Genomic DNA, 12,404 nt, shown 5'->3' on the forward strand with positions numbered 1-12,404 from the left:
TGGACAAGCACCTAAAGTCGGTTCCTGATCAGCCGGGCTGTGGCTCGTACGTTGGTTTGCGTGCAGCCAGCAGCAACAGCCTGGTTGATCAGGCTCTGATCCCCCAGGAGGCCTGGTCACAGACCGGGCCGCGTTGGCGTTGACCCCCGGAACTCTCTCCAGGTAAACTCCAGGTAATAGGAAGGTTAGCATAGGCCACCACTGTGACCACAAATGCAAGTTTTTACAGACGAATCTCCAGCTAGCGTGGCCGTGTCGAGCTCTAGCTCAAGTCCCGTCAAAGCCGTTAACATGACTTGGTTTGTTTGCAATCGTGTCATTACGATTTCGTGAGTCATGTTAACGGCTTCGAGGGGACTTGAGCTAGAGTTCGTCACGGCCACGCTAACTGGAGATTCGTCTGTAAAAACTTGCATTTGTGGTCACAGTGGTGGCCTATGCTAACCTTCCTATGGTGTAGAAATATACCTAGTTGGATGAATCTTATTGTGGCTAGCTGGTCCAGTGGCTAACGCGACGGTCTGGAGTTTTGAGACTCTCTGACCGCGGGTTCAAATCCCTCCCGTGGTATGGTTTAATATGTGCCATATTAATAACAAAAAAAGGCACAATACCGTGACTGGAACGATACACAAATAACCCGCACATAAAAGAGAGAAGCTTACGACGACGTTTCGGTCCGACTTGGACCATTTATAAAGTCACACTAACCAGAAGTGGAGCAGGACGGCTATATATAGGCAGGAAGAGGTGGTGGTAGTAGTAGTACAAGAATGGTATATAATACCGACAAGATGAAATTAAGACACATGCGCAACACCCGGGCATCCCTATCATAGACGTTTCGCCATCTAGCCACTGGATGGCGAAACGTCCACAACAAAGACAATCAGACACCGCACATGTGTCTAAATTTCATCAGTGGTAGTAGTAGTAGTAGTAGTAGCAGAAGAGGTAGTGGTAGTGGTAGAAGTGGGGAATAAGGAGGACGAGCAAGTCAAATACAAAGGAAGGGGAGCACTGCAAGAGAGCTAGGTGCCCACAGAGGGAGAGCAAGCGCACAGAGGTGCGTGAAAGGGGAAGTGGTGAAATAAATGAAGAAGGAACAGAAACACGAGACAGAAGAGAGAAAGACAACCCAGAGGAGAAAAAGGAAAGAGGAAAGGGGAAGAGGGAGAAGAACAAAAAGAAAAAGAAAAAGGAAAAATGAGGAGTCAGGTTAAGTCACGGGTGCTCTGAAGTTTGGAGCATTTTACAATGTAGTGGGAGAGGAAGGCATCTACAGAGACGAAGCCAGGGCTAAGATTCATACAAGGAAAGTTGTGTATTAGAGAGAATTCAACTAGAAGTTAGTTAGTTAAAGATTAGCCGGTATTCTCCCGGCCCGGGCCTTTTCCAAGTGGTGGCCCGGCCTTGGCTCCCTCTTTAGGGAGTGTCTGAGACCTAAGTCTCCCATGGGAGGAGGCACAAGTACCTCCTCATCTTTGGGACCAACTGTCCCCAGGCCTAGCCACAAGCTAGGCCTCTCTGGTCTGCCATCCCCGCCCCAAGGGGGCAAATGGGAATGACAGTCTTATGAGCTAAAGGCTCGGGCTCAGGCACCTACCCTACCCTAGAAGTTAGGCATGGTGTCGATCCCTTTAGACATCCTGATTTTGAAGGAGTTGGTAAGTGGTTGAGGAATCCTCAGCATAGTATGAGAAACTTTTGAGTAACTGGTAGGTATTAGGTACGGTTTGTCTGGTTAAATTTGGGTGATGAGGTGATTTCTAAGTAGGGCCTTAAATTCATTTGCAGACAGGGGTCCTTTAGTGTGTTCTAGCAATGAATTCCAGATCTTCGGGCCCTTCACATATATACCATTTCTGCATAGGGATAGATGGACAAGAAGGATATCGAAGAGTGATTTGTGTCTCATATTATGGCTGTGTGTTCTGTTATAGTTATCAAGGAGGAGTTTGAGAGGAGGGTTTACGTTAGAGTACAGTGTTCTGTGTGTGTAGTAGGCACAATAATAAGTGTGCATGTTTTGTATATTAAGCAAGTTAAGACTCTTGAAAAGTGGTGGAGTGTGTTGTCTAATGCGGGAGTTAGTAATCAATTGCACTGCAGCTTATTGCTGGGTTATAAAAGGCTTAAGATGATTTGCTGTGGTTGAGCCGCATGCACAAATACCATAGGTGAGGTAAAGATAAATTAGAGAGTGATACAGAGCTAGAAGAGCTGGTTGGGGTACATAGTACCGTATCTTTGAAAGGATACCTACTGTTTTGGAAACTTTCTTGGAAATTTGCTGTATGTGTCTGAAATTTGAGACTGCAGTCAAGGTGGAGACCTAGAAATTTGCCTTCTGTCTGTCTAGAAGTGGGTGAACCATTTACCAATATGTTTAGCTGTATATTTGGAGCTCTGTTTCCAAACAGCATGAAGTAGGTTTTGTCTATATTGAGAGTAAGTTTGTTGGTAGTCATCTGAGGAGATGTTTTGAGCAGTTCGGCATTTACAGTGTCTGTTAGCATAGTTGGGTTTGGGTGAGTGAAGACATAAGTAGTGTCATCTGCAAATAAAATGGGTTTAATGAGTTTAGTTGCATTTGGTAGGTCATTGATGTAAATAAGAAAGAGAAGTGGGCCAAGGACACTCCCCTGTGGGATTCCAACAAGAACAGGTTGTGTAGTGGAGCTGGCTCCATTTGTGTATACATACTGGGTTCTATTGCTAAGATTTGACATAGTACAAAATTTAGTAGTAAAATATAATGAACTATTAAGACTAGGTATATCAATTGCACCTAACAGTTCACTTTCTACACTCCTACTTGCCACTCAAGCGTCATTACAGGATAACTCCAAGAAACACCTGAAGACTCCTCTCGTTATCCTCCCAATGCAAAGCTTTAAACATCTTGAGAATGGATCCGAGATCGGCAAGATTAAAGTTGTAAAACGTCACAACTCGAAAGTTAAGTCTGAACTCCACAATCACCGTGCAGCTCCACCCACCCTTGTGGCCGCCAGCCACCAATCACCACACAGCCTCTGCTGTGTCGTCATCGTCTCTTATTCACAAGACTTATCAGTTGGACTTAGTATCCACTCTTCTCTCTTCGACGCAAGACATTCCTCTCACCGGCTGTTCTTCGTCCTGTCCTTACTTCCCCGTCGCCACTAGTGGGTTCTTACCTGTGAGTCCTCTGTTCTGTTCACTTAATTATAGCAATACTGCAATAATTGTTAACTTTTTACAGTAGATAGTAAACAAAAAAAGGGTTTTAAAACAGTAGAACCTAACTTTGCATTGTCTTACAATATTATAGACTGCACACACTAGAGAGTAAAAAATAAAGTAAACTAATAAAGGACTCCAAAAGATAGTTATAAATATAAGATAATAGAAATATATATGTTTTTAGGTAAACAAGATGGTGATCTTGAGGTGTTTAACAAGAAGATAAAATGAGGTAGTGAGTGGACAGCTTAGAATCACTGTTGTCAGACTGACAATGTTGTCAGACTGACAATGTTGTCAGACTGACAATGTTGTCAGACTGACAATGTGGATATGAGAATTAGGTTTTACAGAAAATAATTGAATGAAAAATTGTTTAGGGCCTCATAACTACTTGTGGAAGTGGGTACAAACTGCATTTTTATTCTGACTGTTAAGCCAGATTTACTTAAGATTTTTTTTAGATCATGTGAGGTAGAATTGAAGTAATCTCTTGTCTGTTGAGTCCTTCTTGACTGTAATATTGCCATCCCTTGCAAAGTACTCGAACATTTTGTGGTCATACCATACTTTTCTTAATTAATCTGTAAAGGAGATTTTGTATTATTTTTTATGTTCACTCGATGACATAAACACTTGTTTTTGTATTAATAGATGTTCTTGAAAGTTCATTTTGTTTTGAGGTCGAGTTGAACTTTAGTGCCACTGATTTCTTCCCAGTCTGATAACCTATCACATTACATTATCTATGTTCTCACTAGGTATGCTGAGTCAAGATGATCTTGGATAAGATAAGATAGTTTATTTACATGTTTCTTGGGTTACATTTGGTTGTACAAGATTGCTATTTGTTACAACTAATTCGCCTAGTTGTTGTTCAAAGTGGTTTTGGAAATTGTTCATAACGTCAGTAAGTTGTTAAGTTCACTCTTGCTCTTTCGTTATTAATGTTGGTATTTAGTTGGGTAACTTGATCTTTTAGACTGTTGATGGTATCCACAGACTGGGTGTGGGTGTTGTTTAGGTGTTCCAGTGTGTTTAGTTTATGTTCTAGAGTTGTGATCTTGTCGAGGTACTGTGTGTTAGAGGTTCGTAATTCCTTAACTTCCTGGGTTAACGTGTCATTGGAGGTTTTAAGATCCTGCATTTCCCGGTTTAGCTTGGTGATTGCTTGGTTTTGGATCCTAAGGAGTTTAGCTATTTCTGGGTCCGTAATGCTCGTAAAATCAAATCCATGGAAGGAGTTATCTTGGGGGTTTGTGGCGGCGGCCATGTTTGTTGTTGGTTGGCAAGTGTTGTGGCGGTGGGTTTACCTGGAGTTTACCTGGAGAGGGTTTCGGGGGTCAACGCCCCCGCGGCCCGGTCTGAAACCAGGTCTCATTGTGGATCAGGGTCTGATCAACCAGGCTGTTTCTGCTGGCCGCACGCAAGCTGACGTACGAACCACAGCCCGGTGGCTGTCCAGTGCCTTCTTGAAGACAGTCAGGGGTCTATTGGTAACCCCCCTTATATACGCTGGGAGGCAGTTGAACAGTCATGGGCCCCGGACACTTACTGTGTTGTCTTTCAGTGTACTCGTGGTGCTCCTGCTTTTCATCGGGAGAATGTTGCATCTCCTGCCGAGTCTTTTGCTTTCATAGGGAGTGATTTTCGTGTGTAAGTTTGGTACCAATCCCTCCAGGACCTCCCAAGTGGCGTTGAGGGTTGTGTCCTAGCTGGCTGTAGGAGAAGTTTTCTTTATAGTAATGTTTCTCTCACTTATGGTGTTAGGAATCCCTCGGCTGGTTACTGGGTCTTCTTTTGTTGTCCTGACTCCTGGCCACTGACAGTGCTTTCAGATGAATTGTAGGCGATGAGTAAGTTTATTCAGGTATACACAAATACAGTTACATAGATTATCATACATAGCAGCATATGTGTAGAGAACCTGGGATAACCCAAAAGAGTCAGACAGTCACTTATTTCCACTGGAGTCCTTTGATAATAGGTGAATGTTGAGGAGTTTCACTTGGCCTGGCAGTGGGGCAGGTGCCAGCCTTCCTCCAGAAGCCTGGCTCTCAGCCTTCTTCCAGAAGCCTGGCTCTCAGTCTTCCCCCAGAAGCCTGGCTCTCAGTCTTCCCCCAGAAGCCTGGCTCTCAGTCTTCCCCCAGAAGCCTGGCTCTCAGCCTTCGTCCAAAAGCCTGGCTCTCAGCCTTCCTCCAGAAGCCTGGCTCTCGGTCTTCCCCCAGAAGCCTGGCTCTCAGTCTTCCCCCCAGAAGCCTGGCTCTCAGTCTTCCTCCAGACGTAGAAGACGGCGGACAGGTAGATCTGGGTTCCCTCTCCAGTAACTGTAAAATAAACCCTCCAGAACAGTGTACGATTGTTTCCAGCCATCCATTATCCCCTTAACGAACCTCAAAACAAATGGTGGCTCCTGTTCCAGGAGAAATCGTTAAAGTCTTTAACATGCGTGACTCTGAAACTTTTGCTACATGGTCAAAGTATAAATATATAGTCTGATTCCGATATCATTTATGGAGAATTAGCAAATGCCACAGTTATACCAGGTGAAACATTGACTTTGCACCTCGACTCTCCGAGCTGTTGTCTGCGTTCATTAAAGCAGTCAAAATTTTAACATTTATATCTGAAGGTTGCAAATAAGATGCTCTAGAATTTGCTAAATTTAGCAGCGTTTGGCTCTATTAAGCAATTAATTCCAGCCACTTCCTTGTGTACGTACACTTCTAGTAACCCTCAGACTGTAGATAAGGAACCTGTAGCAGCCCTCATGCATGCATGTATCATGTGTTCACCTGGAACTTTCTCATATGTCAGTCCTACGTTAACTAGTTCTGTGACTCCTTCAGTGTGACAATGCAAGGCCCAGTCAACAGTCAATCACGTCAGTCATCCAGGGCCAGTGTAACGAGTAGTTACTCTGCTCGTAGTGCTAGAAGTGTAGTTAGTAATCATTGTACGAGAACTTGTTATAGCTATGGAAACCAAGGTCATATTATAGTAAATTATACGAGTGTTCAAAGTAAAAAGCGTCGTACCAAGGTAGCCCTCAAACCGACCTATTATACGGTATTGTTCTTAGAATACGTGGACATGACACATCTCTGTACATAGCTTTACAAAAGAGTAAGTATTGTAGATACTTCCGTGGTTGTTCCAACCGTAGACAGAGAAGTGGTCGTAGGAGCCGTGGTTCTAAGTACAACCAGAATCAGTCTCGGGCGTCGGGTTTGGAAGAATCCGACCGTCCCAGTCAAGCCATCCAATGGTGACTCACGAAATCGTTATGACACGATTGCAAACAAACCATACCACGGGTGGGATTTGAACCCGCGGTCAGTGTCTCAAAACTCCAGACCGTCGCGTTAGCCACTGGACCAGCTAGCCACAATAAGATTCGTCTAACTAGAAATATACCTACTGTAGAAATATACCTAGTTGGGCCTGATGTACACGGTGTACAGTGTCTTGAACGATTCCTTACTAAGGTATCGGAACGCTATTCTCAGGTTTGCAGGAGCCCATATGCTGCAGCAGCTATCTGGTTGTGTGCTTCCAGAGACGTGCTCGGTGTTATACTCACCCCAAGATCTTTCTCCTTGAGTGAGGTTTGCAGTCTTTGGCCACCTAGCCTATGCTCTGTCTGTGGTCTTCTTTGCCCTTCCCTGATCTTCTTGCCTTTGCATTTGGTAGGGTTAAATTCGAGAAGTCAGTTGCTGGACCAGGTGTCCAGCCTGTCCAGGTCTCTTTGGAGTCCTGCCTGAGTCACTTCTGAGTCTATCCATTCCATCATGTCATTCACTTATACTAAAAATAGCACTGATCCTAGGACCGACCCCTGTGGGACCCTGCTCGTCACAGGTGCCCACTGTGATACATCATTACGTACCATGACTCGTTGTTGCCTCCCTGTCAGGTATTCTCTGATCCACTGCAGTGCCCTTCCTGTTATAAGCACCTGATCCTCTAGCTTCTGCACTACTCTCTTGTGAGGAACTGTGTTGAAGGCCTTCTTGCAGTCCAAGAAAATGCAATCAACCCATCCCTCTCTCTTGTGTGTTACTTCTGTTACTTTATCACAAAACTCCTGAAGGCTTGTGATACAGAATTTGCCTTCCATGCTGCTTGCCATTTATACTCTTGTTCCATTCCAGGTACTCCACCACTCCCCTCCTGATAATCTTCTCCATGACTTTGCAAAATATGCACGTCAGTGACGCTGGTCTATAGTTGAGTCCTTTCTGTCTCCTTTTTTGAAAATGGGAACTACATTTGTCGTCTTCCATACCTCATGTAGTTGACCAGTTTCAAGGGATGTGTTGAAGATTGTGGTTAGTGGCACACACAGCATTTCTGCTCCCTGTCTAAGGACCCACAGGGAGATGTCTGGTCCCATTACCTTTGAGGTATCAAGGTCACTTAGCAGCTTCTTCACCTCCTCCTCAGTTGTGTGTATGTCATCCAACACTTGTTGGTATATTCCTTGTTGGCATCCCCCTCTGTTCTGTCTTCCCAGAGTCCTTCCTGTCTCCACTGTATACACTTCCTTAAATCTCGTATTGAGCTCCTCATATACTTCTTGATCGCATCTTGTGAGTTCCTCACCTTCTTTCCTCAGCCTGATCACCTGGTCTTTGACTGTTGTCTTCCTCCTAATGTGGCTATATAGAAGTTTTGGGTTAGACTTGCCTTTCGATGTTTTGTCGTTTTCGTACTGTCACTGGGCCTCCCTCCTTGTCTGTGCGCACTCGTTTCTGGTTCTTCGACTAATCTCCTTATTTTCTTGGGTCCTTCGCCTTCTGTACCATTTTTCCTGCATCTTTGGGTAAACCAAGGGCTCGCTTTGGTCTATTATTTCTGTTGCGCTTGGGAACAAACCTTTCCTCTGCCTCCTTTCATTTTGTTGTTACATATTCCATCATTTCGTTTACTGACTTTCCTACCAATTCGCTGTCACACTGAACCTCCTGCAGGAAGTTCCTCATACCCGTGTAGTCCCCCCTTTTATAGCTTGGCTTTTCCCATTCAACTCCTGTTACTCTCACCACTTGTAACTCTACTATGTAATCAGACCTCAGAACCACGTGATCACTAGCTCCAAGGAGCCTCTCATATGTGATGTCCTCAATGTCTGAACTGCTCAGGGTGAACACAAGGTCCAGTCCTGCTGGTTCATCCTCCCCTCTCTCTCTGGTAGTGTCTTTAACATGCTGATGCATGAGGTTTTCCAGTACCACATCCATCATCTTGGCTCTCCATGTTTCAGGACCCCCATGTGGCTCAAGGTTTACCCAATCGATCTTTTTGTGGTTGAAATCGCCCATAACCAGTAACTATGTTCTGCTCGAGTGAGCTCTTTGTGCCACCTCAGCTAGTGTGTCCGCCATTGCCCTGTTGCACTCATCATATTCCTCTCTTGGCCACCTGCAGTTCTATAGTGGGTTATACGTTACTGCAATGACTACCTTATGATCCCCAAACTGAACTGTGCCTATTATGTAGTCCCTTTCTCCAATCTCGTCCATGCCTTCCATTTCCTCAAATCCCCATCGGTTTTTTATGAGGAGTGCAACCCCTCCCTCCTCTGCTCCTTCTATCTTTCCTCAGGATCTGATATCCTGGTGGGAAGATTGTGTCTGTTATTGTCTCAAATAGTTTCGTTTCTGTGACTGCCATGATGTCAGGGGACTTCTCATTGATTCTTTCATGCCGCTCCTCATATTTATTTATTCCATCCACGTTCGTGTACCAAACCTTCAGCTTCTTTTCTATTACTTTGGTCCTGGGAAAATATTGGGGTTGGGAGAGCAGGAGCCCTGGCGGGGACCTATGGGGGGTTGCGCTGGGGGCAGAGTTCCCATAGGGGGTTGCCGTAGAGTTGGGGTTTGTGGTGTCGGGATAGAGGACAGAGGAATCAGTGTGTGATTGTTGGTTTAGATTGTTCAGTTGCCTTGGGGTTGTCATGGTTGGATTCCTTCTGTGGGTGTTTCTGGGGGGGGGTGTTTGCCCTTCCAACAGTGTCTGGTTTATTCTGCTTTTCTTCATCACTTCCTCCCAATCCTCCTTTCATTTTTGCACTCTCTCTTTCAGTATCCTCCTTTCCTCTTGTGTTCTGTCTCGATCGAGGTACACACTCTGGAATTCCAGTTTGTCTCTCAGCCGTGCTTTCTCCTGCAGGATCATGGTTCGAGTTGATTCTGCCTTGAAAATTACTCTAAGAGGCCGCTTCCTTCTCCTTGCGAACCACCCAATTCTCTGAAAATTTGTCACCTGAGTCATGTCACCCTCACCTATTCCTTTCATGATTCCTTCAGTCACTTTTTTTCTCCTATTTTCTTTCATCATTAGTTTCCCCTTATGCTTCCTGGAGCCCATTGACAAAAACTGATGTTTCCCTTTCTTCCTCCCACTGTCTCCCCCATTGCATCCTTTGAGGTGTTTCAGTTTCTTCCCTTGGAGCATTCCTTCCTTCAATCCCTTCCCTAGCTGAGGCCCCTATGCTCAATGGTCTGTCTTTCCAGCTCAGCTATTCCTGGCCTCTGCATGTGTCCATTAGAGTCCCTGCATATCTCATAGCTCCTTCATTGTCTTCCGACCTCTCATTTGCTCCTACTGTGCTCCTCATCTTTGCCTTGGCCCCACGTGGGTCTGACAGGACCTTTGCATAGTATAGCTTCCTTGCTCCCTCCAGTCCCCTTGTCTGTGCCTCATGTGGAAGTTCCTGATGTTATGTCTGTGCTGTCATTTTTCTCTTTAAGTTGTTTCAGGTTTCTCAGTTCCCCTAAGCACTGTATCTTAGCTTCTACTACTATGGCTTGCTGCTCCCACTTCCTGCTCTCTGCAGCTATCCTTGCCTCCTTCCTCCTTTTGAGTTCTTCTAGCTTCCTTCCCCAGTCTTTCTTCCTGGTTTTAAACTCTGCCTCCAGTGCTCCCCCCCCCCAGATTCGTCTGCCAGACCCTTGGTTCTCGGCCTTGTTCTTGGCTGACCCATTGTACCACAGGACGAAGGTTGTGTATTTTTGGAGTGGGTGTTTATGTGAGGATTGGTGTTGTAGGGAGGGGATAGGGAGGGGGAGGTAGTGCAGGGGGAGAAGGATATGAGGTGTGTGTGTGTGAAAAATACCACAGAAAAAATATGAAATAAAACCTGAGCGCTTTTCTATGGTTACACACATTCTCAGGGTACTAAGAGATCTACTGTTCAAGCTCCTGGGCCGAGGAAAGGAGCTCTTGAGTTACATTTGGTGCCTCTGACAGTATGTAACACAGTATTACCGCCGTATGCTTCCTTATAGGCCTGGGTTATCCTAGACGGTAGAGCATCCCAATGTAAATTTACGGACCATGGTTGGAGCCCCTTGTCCACGCTTCTGTTTATTCATTGACAGATGTTTATTGCTACTTAATTTGAGTTCATATACATAAGAACATAAGAAAGAAGGAACACCGCAACAGGCCTACTGACCCATGTGAAGCAGGTCCATGCCACCCCTGGCATAGAACAATGACCACCTAGTCAGGTCACTTCGACTTCAAGAAGGGGCATGGCACCAGACCTGGTAACCCAAGCTAGTCAGGTCCAACTCACGCCCACCTACACCCACTCATGTATTTATCCAACTTATTTTTAAAACTACACAACGTCTTAGCTTCTATGATGGCACTCAGGAGTTTGTTCCACTCATCCACAACTTTATTACCAAACCAGTGCTTTCCTACATCCTTCCTGAATCTGAACTTTTCCAGCTTGAAACCATTGCTGCGAGTCCTGTCTTTGCTGGATGTTTTCAGCACGCTATTTACATCCCCTTAATTTATTCCTGTCTTCCATTTATACACCTCGATCATATCCCCCCTAATTCTACGTCTTTCTAGAGAGTGCAGATTCAGGGCCCTTAGTCTATCCTCATAGGGAAGATTTCTGATACATGGGATCAACTTTGTCATCCTCCTCTGTACGTTTTCCAGAGCATTTATATCCATTCTGTAATACGGTGACCAGAACTGAGCAGCATAGTCTAAATGAGGCCTAACCAAGGATGTATAGAGTTGAAGAACAACCTGAGGACTTCTATTATTTATACTTCTAGATATGAAGCCGTGTATGCATGCATGTATATATGTAAATATGTACGAAATAGCAATAATAGTAATCTATTTCTACTAGTATATGATACAACTTATACAGACCATAGCTGACACCAATGACATAGAAACCCCTGGTCATGCACATCAGACATTGCTATAAAAACACCAGTTTTGAATATTTTTCAGTCTGCAGTTGTATTACTTCCAAAATTATCTAAATTATCTAAATTATCTAAATTATCTAAATTATCTAAATTATCTAAATCCTGTAAAAATATGTTTTATTTTTATTAAAAAAAATTACATATTGGCTTCTACACGAGTCAAAATTAATACAAAAGTATTTTTTTTATTAAGATGCACCGACAGCTAGGGTTTGAAGCCCATCGGAAGAGTCATTCACTAGCTATTACCAGGGAAAACAATTAGGATAATTTGGAAATTTTAAAATTTACACTGCTCAGAGTGGCAAGTTATGTTTTAATAAAGTCCACAAGTGGTGAAGTTTGAAGCCGATCAGATAAAACATTCTTCAGTATTTGATCTGATTCCAGGTTATTAACTATTTTCAGTAACATATCAAATTTTACCCTATTTGACTAAACTTATTGGTTATCCAAGCCAGCCAGTGGTAGCGTGAGTCTTGTGTGGAAGGAACCACAAAATCTATAAATTTGAAGCCGATCAGACGAGTCATTCTTCAGTTATGACGCGGATTACAAAGATTCCATTTTTTTTTTTTTTACTGTTTATTCGATCAATAAATTTGCCATCACGAACAAGAAACTATTTATAATAGGTATTATTCTGGGCTTAAGACACGTCACCCATTAAATATTTTAGACGTCCAGAAGACGTAAGCTGACATTCAATGCGATTTAATTAAGGGGAATAAGAATTTCTTAATATTATGTGCATAAAATCGTCAAATCTGCATCTGCTCATATGAATTTCACTCATTGCTGCAGTCCTGTTTTTCTGGCATCTTTTGTGAAGGTTTAAAGCTCCGCCTCTGAGGATTTTGGAAGGATTTTGGAAGGCCCGGTGGCCTGGTGGCTAAAGTTCCCGCTTCACACACGGAGGGCCCG

Source organism: Cherax quadricarinatus, unplaced genomic scaffold (assembly GCF_038502225.1).
Source record: "Cherax quadricarinatus isolate ZL_2023a unplaced genomic scaffold, ASM3850222v1 Contig1937, whole genome shotgun sequence".
Taxonomy (NCBI): Eukaryota; Metazoa; Arthropoda; class Malacostraca; order Decapoda; family Parastacidae; genus Cherax; species Cherax quadricarinatus.